We start from the raw sequence: 11,967 nt of genomic DNA, 5'->3' as shown, positions 1-11,967 counted from the left end.
AGTCAGCCATATTTATCAGCCATATTTAAACACATTTCTCCAAAAATGTGCTAAGTAGTTCTGGCTCGCATTATATGGCCAAATAGTATTCCCACTAATTTGCCCATAGAAACAATAGAAACAAATACACAAAAGCCAGGATTTCCTATATAGCTTCTATTTGTCCCGATCTGCAGCATGCTGATGAATCTACAATCTCCTTGATAGAAATACTCCCTCTAAGGATGCAGATCAATCCCCTTCTGTGCCTTCCAATCTTGTATAGCTTTCATGCATATTGACCCATAAATTTGCCACAGGAAGTCCACACACTCTTCAGGATGAGCTCGTCAGTCTTGGCTATGGGTTCTTGGACCTCCATATTATTGCAGGATGAGGAACTCAAGGAGACAAAAAAAAAAAGAGACCGACCTGAAATTCTCTCCCTCCTCATCTCTGTCTCTTGGCTTCCCTGGAGTCTAAGCTAAAATTCCACTGAATCTTTGAAATATTGTGAAGTTGATGAGGTTTGTGTTCAGCCCTATGGAATAGGGCTCTGTTAAAAAGTTTAAAAACACAAATTATTAATAAAACTCTTAAAAGCTTTGAGCCCCCAAGCAATTTTTGGCTACCAGAATGGAATCAAGCCTTTCCAGCTATTTAGATTCTTTGTAGTCAATTATATTGACTTTTGCCCTTATCTACACTCTGCCAAAGGCACTAACTTGAGATGCAATTAAAATTACCTTTATCAAGAAAATAAAATCCTTAAAATATAACCAGAAGACAAATTTAAAAGAACAGAAAAAGCACTTAGTAGGAAAAAAAGTCAACTGTTTATGTATGGCAATAAAATAAAAGGGGGACCCAGAAAGTGGATTCACCATTGTTAAGGTAGTTTCTTAAAGTAGGCATAGTTCACTTTCTGTTAGATTCTCTTAAGGTAAAGAAATGGACCAGGAAAAGAAAAATAGTCCAGCCAGTACAAAGCTTAGGAGTTCGTCAAAGCATTCTCCATTAGCTGTTGCTGCTTGCTGCTACTGTGGTTACCACTCCCTGTCCCTCTTGTAGTTTCTGTTTTTTATTGTCTCTTGCAGAACAATTAAAAAATGCCACTGTAGCAGAAAACTCCAGCTCCAGTTCTATGATAGCTCTTTCCTTTCCTTGGCCAGGGAAAAATCACAAATTCCAGGATCTTTTGCATGGCAGCCAGTCTGGGAATCACCTGAGTGACTGTGGCATATGTTAGGCAAAGGATCTAATTCATGCTGGGGGTGGGGGTGGGGGTGGGGAGGTGCCGGTAGGATATGTGTGTATGAAAAAAGAGTATAATTAGAAAGGAGATTTATCACATGTTTTTCTCAGGTGTTCTGCTTCCTTCCCTGATTAAGTTCTAGTTGCTGATCAAACTGTTGGAAGTGTATCTCATTATCCATGACTTTTTATCAGGAACTAGAATCCTCCGTACTCTAGTTATGGTAGATGGCAGGGAGCCTTCTATCTAGACCAGTATTTCTCAATCAAAACTAAGCCCATGGATCAGTAAAATATATACATTCTCTACTGTGATGCCATTTCACTGCCTCTGTTTTAGTGTGGTGACTCAACATCTCAGAGCATGGGAAGTTAGGGTGATGGAGGGAAAATTAAGCAACTGAGTGTATGAAGAGTAGCATATAAGGAGAAGTATGGGTCTTCTGATTCACTAAGAAGTCAAGATAGGGAAGGGAAACAAGTGTAGCTGATATACAGGTGATGGCCTGGGGTGGGGAGACTGACGTGTAAAGGGATTGGAAGTCATAGTATGGATAAAGAATAGATTTAGAAGTCATAAGGCAGAGGGAAAATGGAATGCTAAAAGGATATGATCAAATGAAGGTAATTCATGGTTCATAAACATGGAGGAAAAATATTTGTGGGTGATGACAAGCTAAAAAATAGGACTATCTATGTAGCTGAGGTAAAATGAAGGAGTATGTCATAGGAATTGAGTAGGTTAAAGAATTGGAAAGTTGGGGTATTTAAGGGAGTATCAATATGCATACTGAAGTCCTTTAGTAAGAGGAGAAGAGTTGGAGTGGAGAGAAAGACTGTGAGCTAGGCACTAAGCACTGAAGTCACTGAGGAAGGAATGAGAGTGCCTTGTGGATCATATCTATCAGAATCTGGTCTGGGTGATAAATTTGATTAGTATGAACTTTAAAGGAGGAGAGGTTGCTAAGTGATGGTGGTACAGGAAGAGTTTGGAAGTAATCATGGCTAACATTCCTTTATATGAAGTCCAGGATGTGGAGTGAGCTTCCTGTGTAAAGAGGTTTCTGTGGCATGGTAGAAAATTCCAGAGTCAGGAGTGCAGGATGAAGAGGAATGAAAACCAGTAAGTAAGAGGGTATGAGTAAAAGTACAAACAGTACTGGAAAAATGTGGGCAGGGATACACTGTCATCAGGAGGGAGCCAGAAGACAAAAGGAGTAACTCCACATATTTTCACAAACTATCTCACATGCCTATCTCACAAGCTAAAATTCCACCTTCTACAAGTAACCATTCCTAATCTCTCTTAACAATAGTGCCTTCCCTCTGAATTACACTCAATTTACCCTGTACTTATTTTATTTGACCATGGTTGTTTGCAACTGTTTTTACCTTTTACTCTCCAGTGCTTAGTGCAGTGACTGGCACATAGAAGGTGCTTAATTTGAAATGTGTTAATTATGGAGTAGGCATACCAGAGAGCACATGGAAGGGATAGTTAGATCTGGTGTGGGACACTGAATCACTGGGATGAGGAGAATAAGAGGGTTTGGGAACATAAGAACCATTGAGGAGTTTCAGTGGTTGAAGAAGGGAGGCATGTGGTTAGATTGTGGAAGATCCTCCCTCAGAAGAGGTAGTGAAGTTATGTCTTGGGAGGCCAGGCTTCCTCTCTCCCCCTAAAAGCAGGAGCAAGTGAAGGCATGGCTTGGGGCCATGTCAAAGGAAGAAGGTAAAAGTGTGAAGTAGGCCTAGCTGGGAGATATCCCTGGTATCACTAGAGAAGGTCCTGGAGAAGAGACAGAGGGCAGAAGAGGGTGGTCAGAATCAGGGCTGGTGTAGGAGTCTCAAGTAAGGTCCTGAGAGTCATATGGCATTGATCTCACCAGTGCCTTTTTCTCTCTTCCCATACCTGATACTAATAAGAAACAGTTTGCTTTTACCTGAGAAGGAGTTCAATATACCTTCACTGTCCTTCCTCAGGTTATTTAAATTCTCCTTCATAATATCACAGTTTGGGGGGCATGCTCATCATTTTATTGTTGATATAATGTTGACAGGACTAGATGAGGCCATGGAGGCAGATACCTACAATACCACCTACAATAGATGGTAGATGGTAGTAGAAAATTGACCTTAGAGATTTCAGGGTCCAACTCAGTCAGTTAAGTTTAGGGGGAACACAATGGAATAGAGAATCCTGATGATTCTGGATGTTGTCTCTAATAAACTACTTATAGTTTATAAAGGAAGCTCAGAGGCTTATTGGATTGTCTATATTCTGGAGAGCCCATAATCCCTACATGGGGATAGCCTCTATTTATTGAGTTACTCAAAAGTCTTCTTCCTTTGAATGGGGCCCAAAACAGGCCATAATTCTGTAACAGATGGACTGTCCAGCAGTTTCTTCCCCCGGTTATGATTCCATGGTGCCTATATTTTGGAGGGAACTAAAAACCATTCCCCACATGGTCAAAGGATATAAACAAATAATTCTCAAAAGAACAGCAAATAATTAACAACCTTATGAAAAGATGCTCTAACTCACTAAAAACAAGAGAAACGCACATAAAATAACCGTGAAGTTTTCCCCCACTCAACAAAGTGGCAGAGAGGTCAATGTTGGAGGGCTTGTGAAAAGACAGACAAACTAACGCACTCTTGGTGGAATTGTGAATTAGTCCAAACAATTTAGAAAGCAGTTTGAAATTCTATGGAGATAACAGCTAAAATATCCAAAATTTTTGACTCAAGAGATTCCACTGTAAGGTACGAATCCCAAGGAAGTCAAAGATAAAAAGATAGGGCCCACATACACCAAAATATTTCTGGTAATACTTTTTGTAGCAGCAAAGAACTAAAAAAAAAAGTAGATGCCATCCACTGTTGACATCTCATGTCTAGACTATCAGAAACGGTAGAATTCATGGGCCTTAACCACTAAAAGGTGGAAGATGTCCCATTGGAGGACTACTGGGTGTAGGGGGGAGAGAACTCCAAGAGTTGATGCCAGACATTACTGTAACTACTAAGCACTCAAGCCATTGGGCAATCATGACTGGTGGTAGGAGGGAATGTGCTAGGAACTATTGGGAGTAATGAGCTTTTAAGTTTTTTGCTGTTTTTGTTTCTTTGTAGCAATAACCTTGTAATGATTTCTTTCTTTTCTGCTCTGCTTTCAGCTATTTTTATTCTTCTATTTGGCTTATTTCTTGTTTTGAAGTATTTAGAGAGAAGTGGTCTTAGAGGCATTCTCTCACTCCAGCAAGTTGTTTGAAGTCTCCAGTAGTAACTGGCAGCATGTGAGTATGAATGAAGGTGGATGTGGGAATTATCCAGAGTTGAGATTTGGCAAAATCTGAATAGGACAAAAAGGCAAGGGAGTCAGGGTCTAAAAACTCAGGGTTAAGACCAAGAATAAAAAAAGTGGGGGGCATCTAGGTGACACAGTGGTTAGAGCACCAGTCCTGGAGTCAGGAGGACCTGAGTTCAAATCTGGTCTCGGACACTTGTGTGACCCTGGGCAAGTCACTTAATTTCTGATTGCCTCCAAAAATGAAAAGAAAAGTGTGACTCTATCCAGGGTGATGTATTGGGACAAGAAGAGCTGGAAATAAAACTGAGAATGAAAAATATGTTTAGGAGGAGTAAGACACATGAAGAAATGTAAGCATAGGAAGTCATATTTAAAGAAGAATTTCAGAGTTAAATATCCTGGATGTATTATAATTATGGATGATATTGAGACCTAAGATACAACTATAACTATGGTTTCCCAACGTAGAGTTAAGATGGAGGTCATAGGGGTCGAACTGGAACACTATGGTGTTGGAAGATGCATCAGTACATATAGTAAAGTCACTGAATATGAGATTAAGGTTTGGGCTTGAAATGAAGACTGAATCAGGTATTACACCCCTTGAGGAATGAGGACAAACAAGCTGGAAGCCAGTAGATGGCTGTGATAAGATTTATCCTGGGTGATCTAGATGAATGGAGTGGACTTCAAAGGAAGAGAGGCTGATGAGTGATGGTAGGGTGGCAAAAGGATGGTCTAGAAATAGCAGTGAGGATGGCATACCTGCTTCTCCTTCTGCTTTTTTGGAGAGCATGAGAGAAGCACTTGAGCCTGGAAAGGGTGGTTAGAGATGTAGCACATTCTACTGGGAGCTATATTTCCATTAGTACCACAAGATGGACAGATTATGAGAATATATATGATAATGCAAAGTTTGTTAATAATAGAGCTGGAGTTGTAGAAGGTACAGTGAAATGGTAGGATAGAAGAGCACATGGACTATGGAGTGGGCAGGATAGAGTGGACAAGAGAGAGGTAACAAAAAGAAAGGATTTTGGCCTTAGCATACAACTCAGATCACAGGGATCATAGGAATCACAGGGAGCTGAGTCTGTCCCCATCATAGGACGGGGAAAACAATAGATAGATAGATAGATAGATAGATAGATAGATAGATAGATAGATAGATAGATAGATGGATAGATAGATGGATAGATAGATAAATTATATATAGGTAGATAGATAGATAGATAGATACATGATACTTGCAACTTGCAGAGTAGGAGGATAACCTTAGAGAAGGCTTGAAGTAAGAACATGAAAAGCCTCATGAAGAAGAGGGTATTTGAAATAAGTCTTGGAAGAAGCCAGGGATGTCAAGAGGCAGAAGTAAGAAGGGAAGCCATCTCAGGAATAGGGAAGTCAGTGCAAAGGCCCTTAGATGGGAGATAAAGTGTTGTCTATGAGGAACAGCCGAGCAAGTAGGTTGGATTTAGAAGACTGGAAAGGTAGGAAGAGGCAAGGTGGTGAAGAACTTTAGATACTAACCAGAGGATTTCATATCTGATCTAGAGACAAAAGGGAGCCACTGGAGTTTACTAAGAAGAATAATGGAGTTTATTAAGAAGAATAATACTGTCAGATCTATGCTTTAGGAAGATCATTTTGGCAGCTGTGTAGAGAGAGGATAGAATAGAGTAGAGAGACACTTTGAGGCAGGGAGACCAATTAAAGGCCTATTGCAGTAGTCCAAGAGGTGATAAAGCGTGAACTAGAGTGGTAGTTGTATGACTGGAAAGAAAATGGGATGTGGTAAAAGCGGAAACAAGATTTAGTAACTGAATGAATATTTGGGGTGAGAATGAGGAGTCCAGGATGAAGCTTTGGTAGTGAACAACCTGGATTATTGGGAAGATTATGATATAAACAGTAACCCAGGTTCACTACCAAAGCTTCATCCTTTCATTCAGTAATAGGGAGATTCAGAAGGTGGGGGGAGGTTTTGAATTTAAGATGCTTACAGGACATTCAGTTCAAAATGTCCAGAAAGCAGTTGAAGAAGTAGGTTTGGAACTCAGAAGAGAGACAAGTACTAGCTATATAGATTTTGAATCTTCTGTACGGAGATGACAGTTGAACCCATGATTTGCTGATGATATCACCAAGAGAGATAGAAATACATAGAGAAAAGAGAAGGGCCAGGACAGAGTCTTAGGAAACACCCACAGTCACAGGGCTTAAGAAAGATAAAGATTCAGCAAGAGACTGAAAAGGGGTAGTCATTTAGAAATCCATTTGCCTTTTGGAAAAACATATTTGTCTGTTAGCCCTTAACTTCAGAGTGAGCTACTGCTTTTAATCTGCATGACAGAGATTGATTACACATTAAGCCAATAAGCGTTTACTAAGTACCTGTTGTACCAGGAACTACTAAGTGCTGGAGATAAAAAGTAGTCTAAAAAGGTCTCTGCTGCCAAGGACAGCTGAATCTAAAAGGAGAGACAACAAGCAAACAACTTTGTGCGAACAAGTTATACATAGGATAAATTAGGGGTCATCTCAAAAGGAAGTCTTTTGGTGGCAAGTGAGACTTCAGCTGAGACCTGAAGGAAGCCAGGGAAGCTAGGAGAGGAATGCAGGGAAGATCAGTGTTCCAGGTATGAGGGACAGCCAGTGAAAATACTCCAATTTGGGAAATGAAGTTGTGTGTGTGAGGAACAATAAGGGACCCAGGGTCACTGGATCGAAGAGTATGTCAGAGGGAGAAGGATCTAAGATTGGACAGGTAGGAAGGGGCCAGGTTATGAAGGTCTCTGAGAGACAAGAAGAAGATTTGATCTTAGAGATAATAGGGAATCATTGGAGTTTATTCATTGGGGAGTGGAAAGGTGACATGGCCAGATATTCTCTTTATAAAGATCGGTTTTTAGGTGAATTGAGGGTGGATTGGAATTAGGAGAGACTCGAGGCAGGGAGACCAACCAGCCAACCATTGCAATAGTTCAGGCATGAAGCGATGAGGGACTGCACTGGTCTCAGTGTCCAGAAGGAGTCCATACAAGAGCTGTTATGATGGTAGAAACAATAGGACTAGGCAATTAATTGGATGTGGGTGGGGGAGGGTGAGAGTGAGGAGTCAGGGATGACACCTAAAGTGAGAGGCCTGGATGACTGGAGGATGGTGGCATCTGCAATAGTAACAGGAAACTCAGCTGTAGCTCTTCCAGAAACCATTCACACATATATATCCAAATCTACAGGAATCTTGACACTTGGGTTTTTGTATCTTTAGCTAACATATGGTGGGAAGATGGCAGGATTCCATTGTTTTGATTAGTCTTATCTTAATGCATAACAAAGGTCTCTCTTATTTCAAGAGCTGTGTTAGATAAAAGACATGCATTTCCACGTATTACTAATAGGTTTTTGGTGATTTATTTTAATGTGGCATAGTGGAAAGAGGACAGGACTTGACATTAGAGGACTTAGATTCAAACCCCAGTGACTCTGCCCCTTGTTGTTGCTGTTGATTTCAGTTGTTTCAGTCGTGCCCGATTCTTTATGACCCCATTTTCCATTTCCTTGCTCAGTTCATCTTACAGATGAGGAATCTTAGGCAAACACAGTTAAGCCTTGCCCAGGGTCACACTATGTTGTAATCTCCTTCCTGGACTTCACTTTTAGCATCTGTATGTAACTAGCAGGTAGAGCTATCTGGCAAGGTTTGCAGGTTGACGGGGAAGGCCTACTTCTTTCTCTCTTAAGGTACTGTACTCTCTTAGGGTACTTACCACCCCTCCACCTGCTTCAACTACTCTCTTAGCCAGGCTTGATTCTCTTTTAGTAAATGCCTCTACTCTTGGTCAGTGCCTCACAGGGACAAGGAACACACATTAGCTTCAAAAGGAAAGGATAATGATTTATAGCTGAGGCTCACTGCCTCTGAGAAAAGCTTCCAACTTTTCTCCAAACCTGCTATACCATGTTAGTCTATTTACTCAAGACTTCTGCATAGTTTAGGATAATCTCCAATCTATATTTAATATCTCTAGCTACTCAGCAGTTTGAGTTATTAATAATAAAAGTCAAAACTGTAACATTACCTCATGATTTTTAGCTGGGAGATGGGGGAAAAAGAATTCCTTCTACCCTGGGACTGCCTTTTACCTTCCTTTGTATCTCCAGTGCTTAGCAGTTTCTGAAACATAGTTGGCATTTAATAAATGCTTGTTGGCTGATATTTAGACAGATTTGTCCTTTATTTCTACATATCATGCATCATTTACTAGCCTTTTCTGATTCAGGCCTTCTGTATACAATTAATTATAGACATGAAGTTTTATGTGAAAAATATCAGGGATTAGGAACTACTTAAAGAGAGATGTTTGGAAGTAAATCTCTGCCATCTGCACTCAGAGGGAGAAGTTAATGCACTTCCTCAACTTTTTGCAGATCCCAAGGAGGAGTAACAGTTCAACAAGTTTCTGCCACACCCATCAGTTTTTTTAAAAATAAGATTGCTGGGTCTCTGAAGCCAAGCCTGCAAATCTCTGAACTCACAGCACAAAGTACCTACCCGTTCTTTGATGGTTATTGAGCTATGTTCTGTAGAGGAAAACAAATGCTTATTTCAAAAGCCTCTAAGAAGAGGAGGAGAAAGAAAGGGTGCTGTCCTTTGGCACAACCTCATTTTAGGGCTCCAGTTGCTCCAGATAAACATGGTTCCAATTGATACATACATTAGAACAAGAAATCTAATGATCCATAGACTGAAACCTACCAAAAAAAAGACATTCCTTCTTTCTTAGGAAGGGTGAAGTCAATTTGGCTTAGTTGCTTGGGATCTGAATTTATTGTTCTCTTGTGAGACAGGCCGTCAGAGGTAGAAGAGAAGGCATCTTCATTATCGTCCACTTTCCAATGCGACCAGGAGTCTCCTGGGTGGAATGTCAAGTTCCTCTGGCTTAGTTGTAGAAATGACAGACGTGGACTAGGAAAGGGTGTGTTCTGAACCTGGACCTAGAAACCAAAGTTTTGATCACTGATTTATCTTGCTTTTTGTAGGAGAGCTGCCTATCTACTGTTGAGTGCATCCTTCAGAGAGAATATGTCTCCATGTACTCTGGCTGGTCTTTTTCCATCTTCCCTAGCAAACCAAGAAAACAAGTGGGACTACAAATTCCAGAATTCATGTCATTGGGTTTCAGAGATTTTCAGAACTGGGAAAGTCTGTTTGCATCCATAGTTATATGTAAAATGAGGGGGTTGGTCCCTTCCAGCTCCCTAAGATTCCATGATCTTATTTGGCCATCATAACCCTTTGAAATAAGTGCTGATTATACTCATTTCCAAACAAGTAAACTGAGGCTTGAACTTAAAAATCTTACTCAGGGATAGTTATTAAGTGTCTAAGGCAGGATCTAAACTCATACTCTAACAACTGCTTTTCATCTTGCATTTCAGTCATGTGTTTCTTAACCAATTGTTTTTAATGGTAGTTTATGAAAAAAAAAACACCTAATGTATTTCCGTGTGCTACTGGAATTTTCCTAGGTCTAAGGCAATTGACATTCATTTTTGTCTAAAATGGTCTCTAGGAGTTTATTTTTTTCTGTTCATATGTTCACATGCATATTTGCTATGGATGTACATTTATATTAAATATGAAGCAGTGTGAAATATATTTGATGTTTAAAATTTCAGATGATTTTTATCAAATTCTTTTAGCACATTATTGGAGGGAGGGGGCCAGGGCTCTAAAGTTTAGAACTTAATCCTGAAGAAAAGCCATTGGGTTGTATATCTTTATTTTGTAGTGTTGTGATCTTTCTGTACAATTCTTTTAACAGTAATGTCTTTGAAAGTAGGAGTATCAGGAAAAGTAAAAGAAGTCCTAACTAAAGAAATAACTTTCAATTGTCATTCTATTAATGAGCTGTCAGATACCGCTAGAAGAACTTGGATAGATAAAGCTATGATGCCATCGAGTATTTCTTAGTATTTGGGGAATTTATTCTCTAGAGACTTCTGGCATTACAAAAGGGACCACATGGATCATTAAGGCATTCTTCCCTACAATAGTGGTAAGTAGAGATAGCCAGGTGGGACAGTGGATAGGGCACTGGGCCTGGAGTCAGGAAGACCTGCATTCATATCAGGTCTTAGACACTACTTCTGTGTGCCTCAGTTTCCTCAACTGTAAAATAGGGATAATAATAGTATTTACCTCCCAGGGTTGTCATGAAGTTCAAATGGGATATTTGTAAAACACTTGGCACATAGTAGGCACTTAATAAAATGCTTGTTTCCATCCTTTCCTCTAGTAATGTCTGAACAAAGTCCTAAGCTTGAAAGAAATGCATTGGAGGCAAGTTAATGAATGAAAAGTTACCATTTGCATTTCCTGACTTTGTTTTTTCTCTCTAGAGTAGTAACTTCCACATTGATACTAAATTGTTTTAAGCAGTTGTTAGGGTTTGTTTTTAAACTTCTGGATCCTGAGGGGGCATTATCTGACAACATACATGGTATCAAAACGTTCTTCTGGTCTGTGTCCAAATTTCTTAACATTTTTATATTCAGTGATTCATTCTCTTCTTTCACCCGTGCGTGCGTGTGTGCATGTGTGTGTGTGTATTTTTACTATCTTTTTATCTCTTCCAAATTTTACTAAAGCCTGTTTCCTGGCAATTTGAGAAGTGAGAAATGTCTGCATGGGGGAAAAAGTAGAGACACATGTTATGTTGTAATTTTAAAAAGGAAACATTGCTCAATGGCAGGCAGATCAAGGAATGGTCTTGTGATGTTTTCTTCTGCTCACAACACGTTCTCCTGTTTTGATCTCTCCATTACATTCTATTATCTATCTAAGATTCTTTAGGCCAAGTCTTGAAATTCATTAGTTATTTCTTGACTAAATGCTATATTCAAGGCAAGGTTATTTCACCTTTGTTTTCTCATCTGTAAAGTGGGAATACAGATAAGAAAACAAATGCAAGCTCTAAATTCCTTTCCAGCTACAACATCCTATGATTCTACTTTTCACATTCTTTATGTTAATGAATGTTTCCCGAATTGGATGTTTTGAATGATAAACATGAATTTATAAATGATAAACATTAATGGTAGAAAAGATGTCATTTTACATTTGTCCAGAAGAGGGCATCCCAGTGCTGGAATCTCTAATACAGAGCCTAAATGTTACACATACAGCATGTCCCAAAAGCCTTAGGGCAATTTTGAGTTATTAAAGCTTTAAAACTACACTAAGACTTTTTGGGACACCCTGCTTTAAAAGAAAAAAAGTACATAGCAAAATAATGTTGATTCAGGGCTTGGGGACTAGGATTTTCATTTAATTTGTTAAATATTAAGTGTGAACACTTCAGAGGGTAGAGATATTAATTGGTGTAGAAACAAAAGCCCTTCTGAACACG

This window comes from Trichosurus vulpecula, chromosome 3 (genome assembly GCF_011100635.1).
Source record: "Trichosurus vulpecula isolate mTriVul1 chromosome 3, mTriVul1.pri, whole genome shotgun sequence".
In the NCBI taxonomy this organism is placed as follows: Eukaryota; Metazoa; Chordata; class Mammalia; order Diprotodontia; family Phalangeridae; genus Trichosurus; species Trichosurus vulpecula.
This window is presented reverse-complemented; position numbering follows the sequence as displayed.